The 21080-nt window shown below is 41.4% G+C and overlaps 1 long non-coding RNA gene across 1 annotated transcript; it reads right to left on the bottom strand.

The window, feature by feature from the left end:
• Positions 1 to 6772: 6772 nt before the first annotated feature.
• LOC120873225 lies at positions 6773 to 7727 on the bottom strand. The gene is made up of 2 exons (XR_005723416.1): positions 7526 to 7727; positions 6773 to 7036 (listed from the first exon to the last, which is right to left on the bottom strand). It is a non-coding gene; the product is annotated as an uncharacterized LOC120873225 (long non-coding RNA).
• Between the last annotated feature and the right edge of the window lie 13353 nt (positions 7728 to 21080).

The raw sequence follows: 21080 nt of genomic DNA, 5'->3' as shown, positions 1-21080 counted from the left end.
TAAGCCAGTATTTATGTCATATAAGCCAGTATTGATGTGGGCTGACAGTTCATCTTGTAAATGAATGACATAAACTTAACAGTACTGAAAAATTCAGTACTATACTATTAGTGGGATTCTCCAGGCAAGAATACTGGGGTGGGTTGTGATGCCCTCCTCCAGGGAATTTTCCCAACCCAGGGATTACACCCAGTTCTCTTAGTTCTCTTGCATTGCCAGGCAGATTCTTTACCACTAGCGCCCCCTGGGAAACCCATATAGTTTCACTTCCTTATGCTTTTCTTGGTGGCACTAATGGTAAAGAACCCGCTTGCCAATTCAAGAGATGTAGGAGACCCAGGTTTGATCTCTGAGTCAGGAAGATCCCCTGAAGAAGGGAATGGCAACCCACTCCAGTATTCTTGCCTGGAGAATTTCATGGACAGACGAGCCTGGAGGGCTACAGTCCATAGGGTCGCAAAGAATCAGACACCACTGAAGCGACTTAGCACGCGCGCACAAATGCTTTTCATAATAGCATTTTCTCTGCTGCTGCTAAGTCACTTCAGTCGTGTCCAACTCTGTGTGACCCCATAGACTGCAGCCCACCAGGCTTCCCCGTAGCTTACTTAATTGTAAGAATATAGTGTATATACATATAAAATGCTAAATATGTGCTAATTGACTTTATGTTATTGGTAAGGCTTCTAGTCATCAGTAGGTTATTGATACTTAAGTTTTTGGAGAGTCAAAGGTTATACACAGATTTTCAACTATGAGGAGAATTGGCTTTCCAGCCCTTGTGTGGTTCAAGGGTCAGCTATTTGTAGTATCATGTATTTTGCCAAAACTGGCAATTTTGCATCCTTCTTGCCAATTCAAATTCTTTCTATTTCTTGTCTGATTGCTGTGGCAATCCAAATTTCCTCTAATACCTCACTTTTGCAGCTTACAGAGTTCTAACTTCCCACCAGGGCAAAAACTAGCCCTACTATTTTCCCTTTTGATCCTCGTCTTCCCTAACCCCTGGATTCATGTGTTCCTAAGTCTATCCCAGCCTCAGCACAACACACTTCTTAAATCAACTTGGAATTTTAGTTAAACACCTATTTTATCCTACATTTCTTGAGATTATCTACAGAGGGGAAAAAAAGAAAGTGATATTTAAAAAGTAGAGTGGAAGCAAAATTATTAAAGCTGGTGTCTGATTTTTAATTTCAGGTTTAACATCCCCTGCGAAACATACACACATATAATCTTTGGTCAAAAAACCAAAACAAGTGGCATAATAATGATAAGGATTTTTTTTTGTTTGTTTAATTTTTAAAATTTTATTATTGGGTTATGATTGCTTTACAATGTTGTGTTGTACAGCAAAGTGAATCAGCTATACATGTACATTTCCCCTTCTTCTTGGCCTTCCCTCCCACCTCCCCATCCCACCCCTCTAGTTTATCACAAAGCACTAAGCTGAGCTCCCTGTGCTACATGGCAACTTCCCACTAACTATCTATTAGAAGAAGATACAATGACAATTTTTTTAAAATGCAAGTATGGTAAATTTAATGCTACAGACTCGAGTGGAAGCCCTCTTACAGCCTTACCAACTCAGTGTAAAGTCTTCTGAAATCAGCCTTCTTAACTTCATTTTGTCTCATTTACTTTATTTTTCTTCCTTCTCAGAATTATTAAGTTTCTGGTCACTTTGCCCAGATGGCCTCTTAGCTTCATGATAAATATTGTCAACTCACACGACACTTAATATATTGTTACAAATTTTGTAATCTCCAGGTAATCTCAGATCCTAACCGTAACAGGGTTCTATATAGACCTAAAGTTAAAATTTTTGAAACTGGAAACCTGTCACTTTGAGTCACAAACATTGCTGAATACAAGGATGGCATATGGAATTAGTGTCGAAAAAGAACTTTTCCCTTTTTTTTTCAGGGAAGTCCAATTTAAAGGCTGTTGTAAGTCACCAGTGTATGTAGGACATACGCGCACCCACTGTTCTTGGCAAAAGTACTGCACCCACAGGGTAACAAAAATGGAAACCTTCTTGGGGGTCAAGGGCTCTACTTGGTGGTATATGCAGTATGTTTGAACAGCACTGTGCCCCTTGGGAGTTATAAACCTCTTTTCTCATGAAATCTGGATTTAGACTGATACTTGCCTGAAAAATCACTTTGTTTTTTCCCTTCCTGGGAGATGTGTCTATGATCTAACCCAAACATTTCTCCCAAGAGATTACAAATTTTGAGGATGACCCAGCTTCCCATTCATCATCAGGCCAAGAGATTGTGACAAGATACTGTATGGGTTTGACACAGGACTACCCACGTTAGACTCTTAGGGTCCCATGGTGGTTTAGTCACTAAGTTGTGTCTGACTCTTGTGACCCCATGGACTGTAGCCTGCCAGGCTCCTCTGTTCATGGAATTCTCCAGGCAAGAATACTGGAGTGGGTTGCCATTTTCTTCTCCAAGGGATCTTCCTGACACAGGAATGGAACCTGGGTCTCCTGCATCGCAGGCAGATTCTTTACTGACTGAGCTATAAGGGAAGCCCAGGGTCCCATAGATGGTGTCATTTAAGACCAAGAGTCTGGGAACAGTGCTCTGGACTTCTGGGTTTGTCTTGTCCAGGCCATGAGAGTTTAGTGTTTTGCTAATGAAGGAGCATGGCTCTTTTCCAGGAAGGGAAGAGGTCCTGTTAGTGATCAGGCTAGAGCAGGGACGAAGATGGTCTTAAACTTGAGGAAAGACATCTTCCTCTCTCTGAGGCCAAGTTGAGTCTGGGATCTAAGCAAGGAGTTTTCTTAGAGGTGGCAGGGATAGAAACAAATAGCTTAGCCCAGTAGAGCTAGACCAGTAACCAAGATGAAGCCCTAAGTGAGGTCAGTGCTGTGCATTCAAGATGAGACATCTGTAGGGCAAACAGAAATTATTATAATAATTTTTTGGCCCAGGTTCGCCCCAAACTGACACAATTTTCAAACTAAAATTTCTGGAGAACTCCTTCTTTAAAGAACAATTTTTGAAGTTTTTATTGGTGTATAGTTGCTGTTCAATGTTGTGTTACTTTCTCCTGCACAGGAAGTGGATCAGCTATATATATATACACATTTCCCGTCTGTTTTGGATTTCCTTTCCATTGAGGTCGCCACAGAGCATTGAGTGGAGTTCCCTGCGCTGTACAGTAGGTTCTCATTCGTTATCTGGCTTAGCGTTCTTGTTCAGTCTCTTGTTGTGTCTGACGCTGCACTCCCATGAACTGCCACATGCCAGGCTTCCCTGTCCTTCACTGTCTCCCAGAGCTTGCTCAAACTCATGGCCATTGAGTCGGTGATGCTATCCAACCATCTCATACGTGGCATAAATAGAGTATATATATCAATCCCCATCTCCTAATTCATCCCCATTTTATGGGCAAATTAGGATGCTTGGCTGACTTAGCTATTAATCAAATGTTCCCCTTTGTGTTGTACGATCAATGCCCCCAAGACTTCAGTAAAAACTGGTTGGAGGTCCAAGCTGTGCTCTGGGGACCTGTTATTCCCCCTCCCTTTGTGGGGGCACACATCCATGTGTGAGGAGAGAGCAGTGGCTGCCTGCCTTAAACATGACTCCTCAAATGTGGTAAGAAGCAGTCAGTGGAGACGTTGAGCATTAACCTGGACTGGTTAGAGGAACAAGTAAGTGGTCTTCACAGGTCCCAAGAGAAAGATGGGAGAGGTGACAGTGATAGCATGAAGGCTGGACTTCCTGTCAGGGCATAAACTATTATTTGAGTATTGAAGGGAAGTCTTGACCTTGAAGCTGGTAAACTTGGGGACATCTGGGTTACATATATTTCTAGACATCTTCCTGTATTGTATGGAAAAACACATGCCAACCTCAGAATTGATTTTTCCATTCATTTCCTTGGTACCAAATATATGTGACATTTTTCATTCCTAATGCCAGGTGTTCCAATATAGAACTCCCTATGAATTAAGCTCTTCTTCAGTGGAAAAAATGAGATAGTAGTCTTAAGATCCACCCCCAGCACTTCCTAGTTGTAGGACCTTAGGAAAATTTCTTAAGTCTTCAAAACATCACTTTCTCCATGTCTTCGAGGATTACCTAGAATTTCAGGATTAAATCCTAGTCTTTCAGGATTACCTAGAATTAAGTGAGAAAAGTTCTATCAAGCAGGGTCACCACATTAAGAAATCTGTGGACCCTTGCCACATTGCCCTTGTTGGCACCTTCCTCCATAAAATAGGGTTAAAAAACAAATTATTATCATAATAATTTTAAATTTTATTATATGAATCAATAATATATTAATATATTTAATTTATTGTATGAATTGATAATATATTAATATATTGTATTCATTATAATAATTAAAATTTATTATATGAATTAACAACATATTGATGTATAAATGCATTTTAATTTTATTATATGACTCGATGATACATTAATATAATTATATTATTATTATATTCATTGTTTTCATCTGATTTTAAAAGACGTTAAAACATCCCTGCTGCCCTAGGCACTGTGCCTGTTGTGGCCTGCGAGTCAGCCCTGATGTCGAGTGCCTGGATGAGCTTTCAGTAGGTCCTCCACAATTTTTATCCCCTTTCTCTCCCAGGGCACGTCAAAAGAAAAAAAAATTTTTTTCAAAAACTTCAAGTGGCAAATTAAAATTCAAGAAATCAAGTCAAAAGAAAATGTTCCCCAAGCCAGTGGATATCTGTAACAGCAGGTTTCACTTATAGTGAATATCACTTTACTGCTTTTAACAAACTTCAAAGAAAATGTTGTAAGGCCATTCATTCTACATGTCTGTTTCACATCAGTCACAATTATATCCCAGCTTCACTTCTCTCCCCTTGTTATACCTCATAAATTGTGTAACCAGAATGTATGTGTAGTATATGGATTACATTAGGAATTGTCAGAAGTAGCCTGATAGTAAGCATTTGCAGTCACCCTCCCTTCTGGCTTCTCTGAACCGCTCTGAAGGTATGTTTAATACACTGCACCCACAGTAACAGGGGACAAAAATACAGATCCGGGAAGGGGACCCAACATTCTTAGCAGCCCTTCTAGAGAACTGAAATTGCCACTGCGATGTTTAAACAATAGCCCTGCAGTTCTGTGACAGAGGTGTCCGCTTACCTGTTGAACTGTCATACAGAAATAAAAATGAAAATTTCCACTGAGAGTGAAACCTTGCTTGTAGTAGGCAAGGACAACTTGGGTTTCCAAAGCAGGTTCATTCAGACCGGCAGTGAAGGGTGAGCTATCCTTTAAGAAACGTTCTCTGCCAAGTGCCTGTCCACGCAGGAAATGTCTCTAAGCTCTGAGCTTGATTGTCTTTTGCTCTTCTCGCTATGGGTAGGACCCCTGGTGTCATCTGCCATCCTTCGCATAAGGAAACAGCTACAGAGATGAAATGGCAAGCTGGGGCCTCTCTGGCAACCATTTGGACAGCAGCAAGAGAACTTCACCTTCTCTCCAGCCTCCCTACCTCCCATCGGGGGTCCTTTCTCCTCACATTGTAAAGAACCAAGGAAGTGACTCATCTGTGCCCCGCAACTTTTTCTGTTTGAAAGATGCAGTTAAAGAAAAAAGTTATATGGTCCCAGAATATAGATTCCTTGTTCTAAATGAAAGAGCTTTAATAGATTTATATTTATCACTCCTGTTGCATTTATAAGATCATTGAAATTCAAGACCGTATCATTTGTCTTGCGCTGTTAGGGAGAGAGCTGCTTCCCACATGTGGCTTTTCTTGATAACCCAAGCTTTCTACCCTTTGAAGCACCAGCACTTGTTAAAACTGAATCTTTTTTTTTTTTTTCTTGATAGAAGAATGTCCAAAATGTTACACATGTCTCCCAGGCTTTTAAAACAGACTTCCCTGAAACATAATTTAGCCTTTGTTGAGGGTCATCCTTCGGCGTTATGCTAATGCCTGAGAGGCATGATGGTGAAAGGACTCTGAAATCAGACAGGCTGGGTTCACATGAAATTCCGATTCTGCAGTACTGACCATGAAACCCTGGGGCAATTACAGATCCCTAAGTGCTGCCATAGAGGTGGGATAAAACCTTCCATTTCTGAGAGATGCTGAGAGTATAAATGACCTGCTACACATTCAAAAGTGTTCAGTATGATGCTCAGGAGATAGTAAGCATTAAAAAAAAAAATCATTTTAAAAACTAAGTTGTACCATAAAATTTTAAAAGTGAATAAGCAAAATAAAAATGTAGTGAAACTGTAATAAACTGAAAAAGCAGTGTCATGATACAGAGATGACTTCAAAGGCCTCTTAGAGTAAGCATCATTCATTCCACCTAACCAAAATAGTCCCAGATCTGCTCTGTGATGACCTAGGTGGGTGGGATGGGGAGTGGTGGGAGGGAGGTCCAAGAGGGAGGGGATATATGTATACGTATAGCTGATTCACTTCATTGTACAGCAGAGACTAACACAACATTGTAAAGCAATGATATTCCAATTTTTAAAAAACTGAAAAAAATTAATTACAATAAATACAAAGCTAAAAAAAAGTGACCCCAGGTTATAATGCTTTTTGAGTTCCTTATCTTCTTATCACAATTTTCTTTTCTTTTTTATCGCCCAGTAGTTCTCCCTTCTTGCTGTGCCTACCAGTGCATACCTCTGGTAATATTGCCTCTGGTATTTTGCTTCAAATATCCTGTGAGATGGAAAACCATATAAACAAGTTGGGGAGAAGTGTTTTAAAGTAAGAGCAAATGAGTTCAAAAGCATGACTTTAGACAGTTTTTATTTTCTGGGGGGTTGAGGATAGATGAAAAACAACTACAACTTTTAATTCATTATGTTAGTCAGGATGGGCTAGGTTTTGCTGCAGGAACAAAAAACTCCAAAATCTCAGGGGCAATAATATAGCACAAGTTTGTTTCTCATTCATTTTATGCATCCACTGGGTTTCAGGAGAGCTCTCCTCAGCATAGCCATCAGGGACCCAGGTGGGCAGAGGCTCCGTCTCAACACATGCTTCCAGGGTGCCCCTGTAGGGGAAGAGGAAGTGGTGAATTGCTCAGGAGGTCTTATAAATTCTGTAGGAAATCACATATGTCTTTATGCTTACATTTCACTGGCAAACACAAAAGAACATAGCCACACTTAACTTCTAGAGGGCAGATAAATGCAGTTCTGTCATGGGCTGGCAACTGGCCATTATCTCCTGCATGGCTTTGGTCTTATTTATTTTAAGTAATAATAATCCAAGGTCGTGGGTGTTTTACTATGTTCCATGTGCTGAACTAGGTGATTTCCATGTATGAACTATTAATATTTTCTATCATGAAGAATTAAAACTCAAGTGGATAGTTAGGTTGCCTATCCATAGTTATAAAGATAGCAATTACATGATTAAACTGATGCTCAAATTAGGTGTGTCTGGCACCAAACCCCATGTTCTTAACCAACTTTTTCTGAATCTCAAATACATTCCAGATCACTGAGATTAATCAATAACATTGAAATAAGTGACTTACTGTTTCGTCGGTGAAATTTATCTGCTAAAGAATGGTCAGAACTTGCTTGTTCATTTTCTTTTCTTCATTGCCTTTCCATCAGAGAGATTGCTTTCAATTTAACAAACATATTCTTTACAATGTGTTTAGCTGTGGAACATGCCATGAGGGATCCCAGGGCAAGGTATAATAAACACCACAGTTCTTGACTTCTGAGATTCTATAATCTTTTAAGGGAAATATGGAATAAAAGAAAGCAATTAAAAGGGAATAGAAAACATAAGACAGTTACATACAAATAAGAGAGAGCTAAACAATGCAATTATGTGTTATGTGCTACAAACAGCTCTATTTGCTGTTGTCAATATTGGATTATACAAAGGAAGTTCTTTAAGAACTGGCAGGATTTGGACAACAGAGACATGAATCCTAAAATAAGTCAGATGATGTGTGTAAAAAGAGAGACTAGCCTGATGGAAATGAAAAATATGCATTGGGAAGTAGAGAGGGAGCTAAGCTGGCTGAAACATAGAGGTATGTTATAAGGGACCATGAATATCACGGAAAATCCTGAGCATCTCCCAGAGGCAGAGAGGGGGAAGGCTTGTTTCTAAATGGTTTTTAAACTGTAGAACATTTCAGATAAAGTTGACATTTCCTTTACCCCCCACCTTAGCCCCTCCTGGTCACCATCATCTCTTCTCTTTCCCAACAGGAAGCTACTGTCATGTTTTGGTGGGTATTATTCAAGTTCATAATTTTATACTTTTCTTTTGCTTGTGTGCAAATTATGCATTCCATTTCTATTCTGCCATGTCTACCCTTACATTCATGCGTGCATGAATGCTAAGTCGCTTCAGTCAGATCAGACTCCTTGTGACCTTATGGCCCATAGCTCGCCAGGCTCCTCTGTCCCTGGACTTCTCCAGGCATGAGTGGAGATTCTCCAGGCATACTGGAGTGGCCAGGGGATCTTCCTGAGCCAGGGATCAAATCTGGGTCTCTTATGTCTCCTACCATAGCAAACAGGTTCTATTATCCCACTAGAGCCTTGTGAGGAGCCCCACCCTTACATTCATATTCACACTTAACATCTAGTTAATCAGTATCACTTGAAAGAGGGTGAACGTGTTAGTCAGTCAGTCATGTCCAACTCTTTGCAACTTCAGGGCCTGTAATAGCCCACCAGGCTCCTCCATCCATGGAATTCTCCAGATAAGAATATTGGAGTGGGTAGCCATTCCCTTCTCCAGGGGATCTTCCCGAACCAGGGATGAAACCTGGATCTCTTGCATTGCAGGCAGATTTTTTTTGTACCGTCTGAGCTTCCATGCATGTGTGCAAAGTCTCTTCAGTCATGTCTGAATCTTTGTGACACTGTGGACTGTACCCCACCAGGCTCCTCTGTCCATGGGATTCTCCAGGCAAGAATCCTGGAGTCGGCTGCCATGCCCTCCTCCAGGGGATCTTCCCAACCCAGGGATTGAACATGTACCTCTTACGTCTCCAGCATTGGCAGGCAGGTTCTTTACCACTGACGCCACCTGGGAACCCCACCTGAGCCTCCAGGGAAGCCTGATCAATATCACTGATCTCCTTCTAAATAACATATGCTTTAACTCTGATTTGCTCTCCCATGTTCCATGATTTTATTACTTAGAAATTTATTTTCCCTTATTTTTAAACACTCATAAAGTAGCCATTTCAATTTATACTATTAAGTGTTTGTTTAGATACTTATCCATTTTAAAAATATTTCCTGCATCCCACTTCTTCTTTTCAAGGTAATTTACTTCCTAGCCAAAGTAAATATTCATGTGCAGCATGCCAAATACTGCTGGCCAAAATAGTCATTTGTATCTGGAATTTACTTTATTCTGCTTTCACTCTGGAAAGATAGTTTTTCTGTCAGTAACTTAAATGCATTATTCCTGTGCATTTGTAACGACATCTCTAACACAACAGCTGTGTCCTGCTAGTTATTCCTGCTTGGAATATTATGCCCCCAGTCTAACTGTCATTCATTTCTAGGTAATTTATTTTTTCTCTCTAGTAAATTTTAAGGTTGAAACTTTGCAGGTGAACTTCTGTATTTAAGAATGGGTTTGTTTTTAATTCTACTGCATAAGAACTGGTGTGCTTCTTTAAACACTCTTATCTTAGATAATGGAAATTATTGACTACTATTTATTTGCTTCTAACTCTTTCTTTCTTTTTTTCCACTTGGAACTCTTAATAGACATAGGTAGAACCTTATCATTTGATCAATTTTCATATTTTTCATTTCTTTATCTTGTATGTTATATTCTGGATAATTTCCCATAATGTGTCTTCCAATTCACTTAACCTCTCAGCAGCCATCTCTGCCTTATAGTCCAACTGGTCTATTAGATTTTCATTTCAATTAGTATATTTTTTCCTTTTTAGAATGTCTTTTCCAAATCTGCTCATTTTCAAATAGTTTTATTCTTGATTTGTGACTACTATTCTTTTTTCCATGACTTGAAATGAATTTGTTTTTATTTATTTTAAAGTCTTTTTTTTTTAGGGTCATGGATTTTGAATAGCTTAGCTGGTGGGTTCTGGTTTGGGCTTTCTTGTGAGGTTGCAGTTTAAGAAATTTAGGGAATCAGCAAGAATTTCATTATCTGTGGCTGGACTCCTACCTCCAAAATGATCCTCTCATATGGCTAGCCAATCAGGGCTGGCTTTTAGCCAGAGGTCTCTATTCCTTTGATCCTTTGAATGCCCTCAGGACAAGGTATAGGGCTTAGTGCAAAGTAAGTGATCCAAGAGGGCAAAGCCACAGTGCTTTTATAACCTCCCCTTGAAAGTCACATGATCTCCACCACCTTCCATTTGAGAGAAACGAGTTAGGACGCCTGGCCCACATTCAAGGGGAGTGTAAGAAGACCTGTCAAAGATTGAACTTATTTTAAACCATCAGAGCAGGCAAAGAGACTCAAGCAAAGAATGCCAGTGCCTATGGAAGTCAGGCAGGCTGAGGCTGTGTGGGACAAGGGAAATGGGTGAACCCCAAAAATGCCTTCTTCAGGAACAAATAAAGATAAGGCCCATCCATTTTCCAGTCAGTTTTCATTCCAATCCCAAAGAAAGGTAATGCCAAAGAATGTTCAAACTACCACACAATTGCACTCATCTCACATGCTAGCAAAGTAATGCTCAAAATTCTCCAAGCCAGGCTTCAACAGTATGTGATCCGTGAACTTCCAGATGTTCAAGCTGGATTTAGAAAAGGCAGAGGAACCAGAGATCAAATTGCCAACATCCACTGGATCATCGAAAAAAGCAAGAGAATTTCAGAAAAACATTATTTCTGCTTTATTGATTATGCCAAAGCCTTTGACTGTGTAGACCACAACAAAGTATGGAAAATTCTTAAAAAGATGAGAATACCAGACCACCTTACCTGCCTTCTGAGAAATCTGTATGCAGGTCAAAAAGCAGCAGTTAGAACTGGACATGGAACAACAGACTTGTTCCAAATAGCAAAAGGAGTACATCAGGGCTGGGTACTGTCACCCTGCTTGTTTGACTTATAGGCAGAGTATATCATGCGAAATGCTGGGTTGGAGGAAGCACAAGCTGGAATCAAGATAGCCAGGAGAAATATCAATAACCTCAGATATGCAGATGACACCACCCTTATGGCAGAAAGTGAAGAAGAACTAAAGAGCCTCTTGATAAAAGTGAAAGAGGAGAGTGAAAAAGTTGGCTTAAAATTCAACATTCAGAAAATTAAGATAATGGGATACGGTCCCATCACTTCATGGCAAATAGATGGGGAAACAATGGAAACAGTGAGAGACTTTATTTTTTGGCTCCAAAATCACTGCAGATGCTGACTTTAGCCATGAAATTAAAAGATGCATGCTCCTTGGAAGAAAAGCTATGACCAACCTAGATAGCATTTTAAAAAGCAGGGACATTACTTTGCCAACAAAAGTCAGTCTAGTCAAAGCTATGGTTTTTCCAGTAGTCATGTATGGATGTGAGAGTTGGACCATAAAGAAAGCTGAGCACTGAAGAATTGATGCTTTTGAACTGTGGTGCTGGAGAAGACTCTTGAGAGTCCCTTGGACTGCAAGGAGATCAAACCAGTCAACCCTAAAGGAAATCAGTCCTGAATATTCATTGGAAGGACTGATGCTGAAGCTGAAACTCCAATACTTTGGCCACCTGATGTGAACAACTGACTCATTGGAAAAGACCCTGATGCTGGGAAAGATTGAAGGCAAAAGGAAAAGGGAACCACAGAGGATGAAATGGTTGGATGGCATCACCAAATCGATGGAGATGAGTTTGAGCAAGCTCTGGAAGTTGGTGATGGACAGCGAAGCCTGGAGTGCTGCAGTCCATGGTGTTGCAAAGAGCTGGTCACGACTGTGCTACTGAACTGAACTGAACCCATTTTCCAGGCTTGGGGAAATAGATTTGGCTGATAGAAGGAGTTACAAAGTGGCATCTTTGCCAAGGATGTAGACTCAGAGAGGGGTGAAGATTTGAAATATTTTAAGTGCCAATCTGTTGCAACCACTAAGAAAGAAAAAAAAACAGTACCAATTAGATTATGATACTCCATTAATTATCAACTGTATCCCACTTTGGGGAACACAAGTATGAGAGAAAAGTACATCTTAGAATCAGCAAATATAGTAGTTGCACAAAATATTTCATATTTTCACCTATACGGTTGTTGCAAAAGCAAACACCTATAACTATTATCTTCCATCTTATATAGAGGTCATTAAAAATTAAGGGACTTTACTGGTGGTCCAGTGGTTAAGACTCCACCTTCCAACAGAGGGAGGCTGAGTTCAATCCCTGTGGGGTGTGACCAAAAAAAAGTTTTTAATTAAACATAGGCAATCATTAATATGGAGGTTTTGATCATTAACTCTCTCTGCATCTCAGTTTTCACATCTGAAATGTAGATAAGGTACTGCTTTGATTTTCCTACAGATCAAAAATGAATTCAAAATAACTTCAAAATTAATATGTTATCTATCAAGTTGTAAGGTGCTATGAATGGACAGAAGCAGCTATAAAACTTACAGGCAGCATGAAAGAAGGTGATCATTTTCTTCTTGAAAGCTCAGGAAAAAGTGACTAATTCCTCATGCTGCTAGTCAAACTGGAATGATTCCTACATTTTAAAGAAATTTCACTGCTTAAAAGCAAAAGGGGGGGAAATGGGAGGTGGTGATCGGAAGCTGAGGATGGTCCCATACACACAGATCCTTCCCATAAATAAATTAAAGAAAAGCCCAAGTTGGTCATTTTCTAGCTGGCACAATAATTCCAGGTGCAGGAGAGATACATATCTCATTGGCTGAGTGAGCATGCCTGGTCATTGTTCACACATGGCTGTTTCCTAATGCTTTCTGCACGGCCAAAACAGAGAACTTGGGGCTCTCAGCCAGAAAAACCCAGGCTGCCACTTGGGGAGCTTGAAAGCTCCCAATATAAAGAAGTGACATACACCTGAGCAGGTCTGATATATATTCCTTTCTGCAGAGGGCAGTGGAATGCATTCCCGGGCCATTCATCATCTTGCTAAAATTAGATCCTGCTTAGAAGGAATGATATATTACTGATTACATAATAAAGATAGCTATATTTCTCATGAGAAACAGAAGGGAGAGGTATAGTTAGGCAGAGGGCAAATATATCCTTGATATGAAAAATGGATTCATTAAGTATTTAATCTTTATACCATTCCTGTGAAATAAATGCACACATACATCATACGTGTGTTAAAGTGAGTTGATAATTAATATTGTTACACTTGAGAAAAATCCTAGCTCTCCATCCAGAAGTCATGTCGTGAGTCGGAGAACGCAGGCCAAGGCATGCCCTCTGCTGACCTCTGAATGGGACGGCATGGCTGTGCTCTGAAAGCCAAGGGAATCATCTCATTTGTGCATCAAGGGTGGGTCATGGCTTTGCATCAAGATTTCACCTCATTTCGGTGAAGGCCAGTGGCTCAGTGGTGAAGAATCTGCCTGCCAATGCAGGAGACACAGGTTCTGTCCCTGGGCTGGGAAGATCCCCTGGAGAGGGAAAAGGCAACCTACTCCAGTATTCTTTCCTGGAGAATCCCATGGACCGAGGAGCCTGGCAGGCTACAGTCCATAGGGTTGCACAAATCAGACATGATTTAGCAACAGAGCATGCACGCCCACAGTGGGAGTCACAGGGGTTCTCCTCAAGTAGCTGGATCTTACGTTTTTAAGGGTCATGGAGAGGCAGCTGTAAAGATCCCATGTACTAAGGGCCTCTGTTAATTGAGTACAGCCTTCGTGCTCTCCTCTTCACAAATAAACCTTCTCCCTCCACATCCCATCTCATTCTATTTCCCTCCTCCAAGAGCCTTGCCAGAAAGGGCAAACCTCACAGTTTGTAAAACCTGGAGCCACAGTGGAGGAATTTCCAGATATCCTGGTGATGATATTCCAACTTAAAACAAACGTGAGTGCATTTGGTTTGAGTTAAACAAACATGCAGATTTGTAGCACCTTGGGTGTCAAAGATCAGTGAAACTCTGAGTGAAATGAAAGAAGAAAATAATTCTAAGAATTAATAGCTTGGAATAGTGGATTGATCTAACTAAACCAAAGAGATAATGTTAGATAAACACTAACAGGCTATCAAGGGTTAAAATCCATTACTTGTATGCTTATAGTACAGGAAAACTTAGAGGTTTTAAGTCAGATGGACTTGGGTTCTTGTCCTGACTCTGTCATTTGCTAGTAGGTGATTTTTAAAATTTTTTCTTTCTTGTTGAATTTTTTATTTTATTTTATTGACCGCATGGCATGGGGGACCTTAGTTCCCTGATCAGGGAATCAAACCCATGCCCCCTGCAGTGGAAGTGCAGAGTCCTAACCACTGTACTGACCCCATAGTTAGGTGATTTTTAATCAAGTAGTTTAACCTCTTTGGAGCTCTTCTTCCTTATCAATAATATAAAAATCGAAATCCTCTAGCCACACTGTTCTGAAGACTGACTGCATGTACAGCATCTGGCAAGACACCTGGTATAGAGTAGGAAATCAACAAACACTATTTCCCTTCCATTCTCCATCCCCTTGAGCGCACCCACCATAGATGAGCCCAGAAAAGGAATGCCAGAAACCTTTTCCCTCTCCTTCTGCTTTACCAGGCTGGAGATGAGTAAAAGTTCTAGAGAGTTAACAGGAGCACCTTCATGAGGAAAACCTTTGCAGTAGTAAGGATAGGCTGGGCTCTGCTGCAGTAACAACAACCGCCAAGGCTCTGTGGCTTAACAGATGTCTCTTTCATTCTGTCTGTCCACTGTGGGTCAGCAGGTGGCTGTGCTTAATTTAGTCACCCAGGGATTCAAAGATTCTACCATTTTTCGATGCCACCATCTCAACACAAGGTTGACAATTCATCATCAGAGGAAAACAGAAAACAACATCAAAAATACAGTGGTGGCTCTTCATGGCTTCCACAGGGAAGTGATGTATGACCCTTTCCTCTCATGTCTCAAAGGGGCAGGGAGGTACAATCTGCCTGAGTGTGTGTGTTAAAGAGAGGAGAGTCAGAGAGTTGAGGCCCCTACACCAGAAGCAAAAAGATGAACTGAGCATGCTTCATACAACCAAGTCCACAGAGGCTCCCAAGAACCCCACCATGGTTGCTATAGACCCGACTACCCCGTTCCTTTCCTGGGAGGAGGCAGCTTTGCATGGCGGGCCTCCCAGTCTTTGCCAAGATCTCATCTGAGCCCATTCTCTCCCCTGGTTCCTGCTGTGAGCAGCACTCTGAAGTTGCCATTGTTGACTTGTCTAAATAATTCATACACCTCTCTCAACTCACATCCGAGTTGCCAAACTTTTGGATGCTTCATGGCAACGTGATCACAATTGTCATTTTGTCACCTTATTTTCACCTCAGATTGAATCAAATTCCCCATAGAGCTGATGTTCACACAATTTTTGCTTCTTTCTGAGAAATGCTCAATCAATATCTCCCTTATTTGCTTTCCATCTGTGGTTGGCTGACTGCATTAATGGCCTGCATTTTTCACCCCTCCCTCCCTGTGTCCTGGCCCCTTGCACATAGCTTTACACAGCCTCTAGCTCAGGGAGTGGGGTTTATTTCTCCCAAGAATTCAAAGGCAATGTTGAGGGGCCATGTTCAAGGAGATTGCCCTGTTGGGGGATTTGGCAGCAGCTGAGTTTGCCAGGCTAGAATGAATCAGGAAGGAGCCCACACTGTGGTTCTGGGTAGTTCATCTTTGACGCCAGACCCCAGCTGGCAGCTTGGACGTGGGGTATAAGGCCACCATGAATCGGAAGTCAGCAGTAGCTAAGCAAAGAGTAGGCAGAAACAGAGGAGGCAGCAGAGGTTTGGGCTGAGGGTCCAGGAGAACAGCTGGAGACCAAACAGGAAATCGGAAAAGAGGAACTTCCTGGTGGTCCAGCGGTTAGGACTCTGTGCTTTCATTGCGGACGGCCCAGGTTTAATCCCTGGTGGGGTAACTAAGACCTAAGACTCCACAAACCCCGCAGCATTAAAAAAAAAAAACACACCAAAATCGAAACAGGAAACAGAGTGGAGAGCCCTGGTGGCATTGGGCCAGGCTCACTGGACATTGCTGAAGACAGCAAGACCAGTTTCAGAAACCATCCACAGGTAAGAGGGGGATCCTAAGTTCTTTCCAGGTTTGGTCAGAGCTGGATGAGAATCAAGCGCCTCTACCTGGCAGGTGCGGGAGAGGCAGGGCTGACAGTGGCTACCCTGGTTACTCACTTTTCTCAAGCCTGCTAATCCAGGGTTCTCATTCCTGGCTACAGATCAGATCGCCTGGCACAGTTTAAAAAACACTAGTGCCCGGGACTTCCCTGGCAGGCCAGTGGTTAAGAATCTGTGTTCCAAAGCAGGGGCTGCAGGTTCGATCCCTGGTCAGGGAGCTAAGATTTCACATGCCTCATGGCCAAAAAGAAAAAAAACCACCATAAAGTGAGGCATTATTATAACAAATTCAATAAAGACTTAAAAAAAATTCACCAGTGCCTGGGCTCACCCTCCAAGGTCCTGATTTTACTGGTCCTTGTTGGTAGGATAGATCATTGTTAATAATGTACAGCCAGGGTCAAGAACCACTTATCCAATCTTGTCTGTTCCCCAACCCTCCCTCCCAGGGCAGACCTCCACATTTGTCTTTCTAAACCACAGTTTAGTTAGACACCCTACCTGCAATTCTTAAAGAAAAAAAATTAATATTCACACACACACATATACAAGGATGAGAAAAACTTTTTGAGAGTAAATTTTTAATCTACTGATCATGCACAGAAGTTATTTAGATTTAGAACCTGTAAGGTAACCAAATACAGACATTTTCCCCTAGCCATATATTTGCATGCCCTCCAAAGTAATGGCCTGACTCTAAAAAGATAAGCAATGTATTGTAAGCCTTCAGAGTACTTCTTATTAAAGAGATTCCTTAGCAACTTAAAAATGACAAAATATTAATTCATCAATAACTATTATATATATGTATTCTTATCAAACAGTGGAATTCTAGAGTTTTTAAATTATTTACATGTGTATTTTCAGCTGTGTTGGGTCTTCATTGCTGCTCACGGGCTTTCTCTAGTTGTGGTGAGTGGGGGCTGCTCTGCATTGTGGTGGGTGGGCTTCCCATTGCAGTGGTTTCTCTTGTTGCAGAGCACAGGCTCTAGAGCCCTGGTTCAGTAGTTGTGGCGCACGGGCTTCACTTCCCCGCGGCATGTGGCATCTTCCTGGACCAGGAATCGAATCCATGTTCCCCTGCATGGGCAGGAAGATTCCCAACCATTCTTGGACCACCAGTGAAGTCCAGTTCTAGGGTTTTTACTAAAGCATCTTACATGCTAAAGAGAAAATAAAAGAAATGCCAGGATACACTGATAAGGAGTTTCTTTGGGACCTGGGGTCAAGGCAGGGCCTCTTGGAGAAAGTGCCATTTGATCTCAGGCCCAAGTGAAGAGAAGGTAGTAGTTATGGGACCATCTGGGGAAGAAGGCTTTGCAGGCAGAGGGAATCATCAGCGAGAAAAGCTGGCAGAGGTTTCCGCCTTGGTGATCAGTGAAGAAAGGCCATAGTGCAGCCTCTTCAGATGACAGACAGCAGTTTATCATCCCAAATATGGAGCACCCCAACCAGCTGAAGGGCAGAAAACAAACACCACAAAATAAATGAGGAATAGGAGCCAAATACAGTTTCAAAGCACCATGAACAAGCACAGCTGGTGTTACAGGCAGTGTGCTGGGGACGATATTATGCGCTTTTGCATAACATTTATCAAGAACAGAGAATGGCATGGCCCTGCTCGGTTTTCCCTAGGAGTGATACAAAATAATCTTTTATTAATCTTATTTTAAATTTGTTACCATTGTACATGATCTCAGAAGACCAAGTGGAGAACATTTGAAATAAATCAAAGGAATAAATGAATATGAAAGAAAAGACAATTATATGCTGCAATAAAAATTTCTGCCCATTCTGTTACACTGTAAAGCATTTTGTAAATGTAAATATTGTACATAAATGTTAAATAAATCTATTAATATGAACTTCCTCTGGGTTTTTAAAAATAAGAATCTCGGTAGGCAAAGAGTTAGCATTTCATATTGAAAAGTTCCCTCAGGCCCACATTTTCCAGCTTCTAACAGTTACCACAAGGAAGCCATTATCCCAGTAGAGACAATGAGAGTGATGCTCAAAAGCCTTGAGTTGGGGGCAGACAGACCCAGGCTCAAATTCCTACATTGCCATTTAATAATTGCGTGACCTCGAACAAGGTAAGGTATCTCTCCAAGCCCTTATATTGGAAATATCTAAAATGTAATGGTTCTTTTTATTGACAGTTGTTATTGTTGGAACAAAAGGAGGTTCTGTTGAGAATAGGGCACAGTGGCCATGGCATCTTCAGGGTCACCGTTCCTCCCATCATCATCTCATCAGAGGATGTGGGTGTGTGCAGGGAGCTCACGCTCACACACTTAGAAAAACACACGACAGGCTCAGGATAGAAGAAACCTGTGGCATGGCTGCTCCCCTCCCTTTGGAAGACTTGTAATGGACAACAAGCCCGCTGTAGCTTTATCCGCCCATCCTCTCTGACAGTTAAGAATCCAAGACTGATGAGCTCAGTTTGTTGCCAACTGGTTGTCTGTGCATCTAGCCTAACCGGTTGACTTCTCCTTCTTGATTTAGGAATTTGATAATAATCTTAAGAAGGGTTTCTGGAGAGAATCTTTCCTGCAACAAATTGTTATCCGGAAACTCATAAAGGATACCACCCATCCATACAAATAGAAATTCAACTATGTGGCAATTAGTTCCTTTGGAGGACTATAGAGATTAATGTTATTGGTGATGGAGAAAGATATTCCACTTTAGGCATACTTCCTATGCTGCCAGCAGGGGTATGAACATATTTTTCCCCCTTTTCCATTCAAAACAAAGACAATGAGTGCATTAATTAGAAGCTGTAGGATTTATTCTAGGTAACAACTCAGAATATAAATTGAGAGAGGGAAAGGGAAAAGACTATAATCAGGAGTCACCCATCACTACCTCATCTGTTGGTGAGGTTACACTCCCAGGATTCCAGCTGTCTGTCCTGAGTTTACTCTGCTTCACAGCTTTGGACCCTCTGTAGAGTGACTGATCAAAATGACCATGCCCTTGTGCTTCACCAGAATAACCATGGCCTCCTCTGGACCAAAGGGTGGACGGTTTCCTTATTATTAAACCAGGTGTATCTAGATGACAAATTTTGTTCTCTGTAGGACAAAAAAGGCACAGAAGGTTAGCTGCTGTTCCATGTGTGCATGCTCAGTCTCTCAGTCATGTCCAACTCTGTGACCTCATGGCCTGCAGCCCACCAGGCTTCTCTGTCTATGGGATTCTCCAAGCAAGAATACTGGAGTGGATTGCCATTTCCTCCTCCAGGGGATCTTCCCCACCTAGGGATCGAACCCATGTCTCCTGCATCCCTATATTGCAGGCAGATTTTGATTACTAAATGACCTTATGAACACAAATTCTTAAAGGTCTAGCATGGGTACATGGTGGTGATTTAGTCGCTCAGTCGCATTCAACTCTTGAAACCCCCACTGGCTGTAGCCTACCAGGCTCCTCTGCTCGTAGGATTTCCCAGACAAGAATGCTGGAGTGGGTTGCCATTACCTTCTCCAAGGGACCTTCCCAACCCAGGGACTGAACCCAGGGATTGCAACAGATTCTTTACTGACTAAACCACCAGGGAGCATGGGTGCAAGCACACTTAATATTCAAAATACTACATGGGTTATGTAGAATAAACAAGCTGTTTAGTTTCATGGAAGAAAAAAAATTAATGACCCCAGAGTGAGAACTCAGGTTTAAATCTGAGGTTGATCGCTGAGCAGCTGTGTGACCTTGGATGTGGTCATTTCACTTTTCAGAATAAATTTACTCATCTATAAAATGGGAATGATAATATTTATTTCAGGTTCCTCCTAGCACTGTGGTGGAAATTAAAACAGAAAGTGTATGTGAAAGCACTTTGAAAACTGCCAGAGGAGCTGCCGTGTAAATGGTATCATTATTACCAATTTCTAGAAATTATTGAACACCATATCCTTAGACCATATCGGCAAGTAGACACCTGACAAATGAGAACTCATTACTGTGTCATATCCCATTGTCTCTGGCTGTTTTCATCCTCAGCTGATAGGGTGGGCCTGTGGGCCCTGTTAGCATAAATCCTTGGTAGAGGGCATTTCTCTAAAGGTAGAAAGAATTTCTAGATCCTGTCCTACCGCACCTCTGCGTCCTTCCACATACTCATACCACCAAGCATACATCACTCAAAATTCCTAAAGCGAGATAAGAGAAACAGGAAGTATATAAGCTCCTCTGTTTTATATTTCCCCACTGTTGTCAAGATTCTTTACAGATCTGAATGGCCACAGCCTCAACTCCTGAAATCCTTGTAGAATAATAACTGTTTATTTCCCATGTGTTGAGCACTAACTGTAGTGGGTCACAGTGCAGAGTATCTTTTTTAATCCTGACAACAAGCATATGGAATACTGTTACTGCTCCCAATTGAAAGATTGGGAAGTTGAGACTTGAAGAGGTTAAGCAACCCTCCTGAGGGTCATATGCTAGCTCCTAAGTGGCACAGATAGGACTAGACTCAGGTCTGCTTGGCTTCAAAGCACATGGTCTGACTGCTACATTATCAAGTTTCTCCTAAAACACTGTTCTGTTGTTATTGCTAGTTTTGTGTAGAACCTACCATTGGGAGAAGTGGTTATTGAGCACTTAGACTTCTTCAACGTCAAACTAGAGACTGTCAAATGATTCATTGTTTCACCTAACAGGTATTTCCAACCAACAAATACCTACTGTCTGCTAGGTATTGCACTGGGGAGGGAGGGGTCTGACACTGTGAATGAATCCTGTCCCTTAATCCTAAAAGAGATTGGTGTAAGGATAATAGATCAATGACAACTTTTTCTCTAAGGTGTGTTGACATGTATTGCAT

Source organism: Oryx dammah, unplaced genomic scaffold, assembly GCF_014754425.2.
Source record: "Oryx dammah isolate SB20612 unplaced genomic scaffold, SCBI_Odam_1.1 HiC_scaffold_13, whole genome shotgun sequence".
Classification (NCBI taxonomy): Eukaryota; Metazoa; Chordata; class Mammalia; order Artiodactyla; family Bovidae; genus Oryx; species Oryx dammah.
The sequence above is the reverse complement of the archived record's forward strand: the minus strand, read 5'-3'. Positions and strand labels throughout refer to the sequence as shown.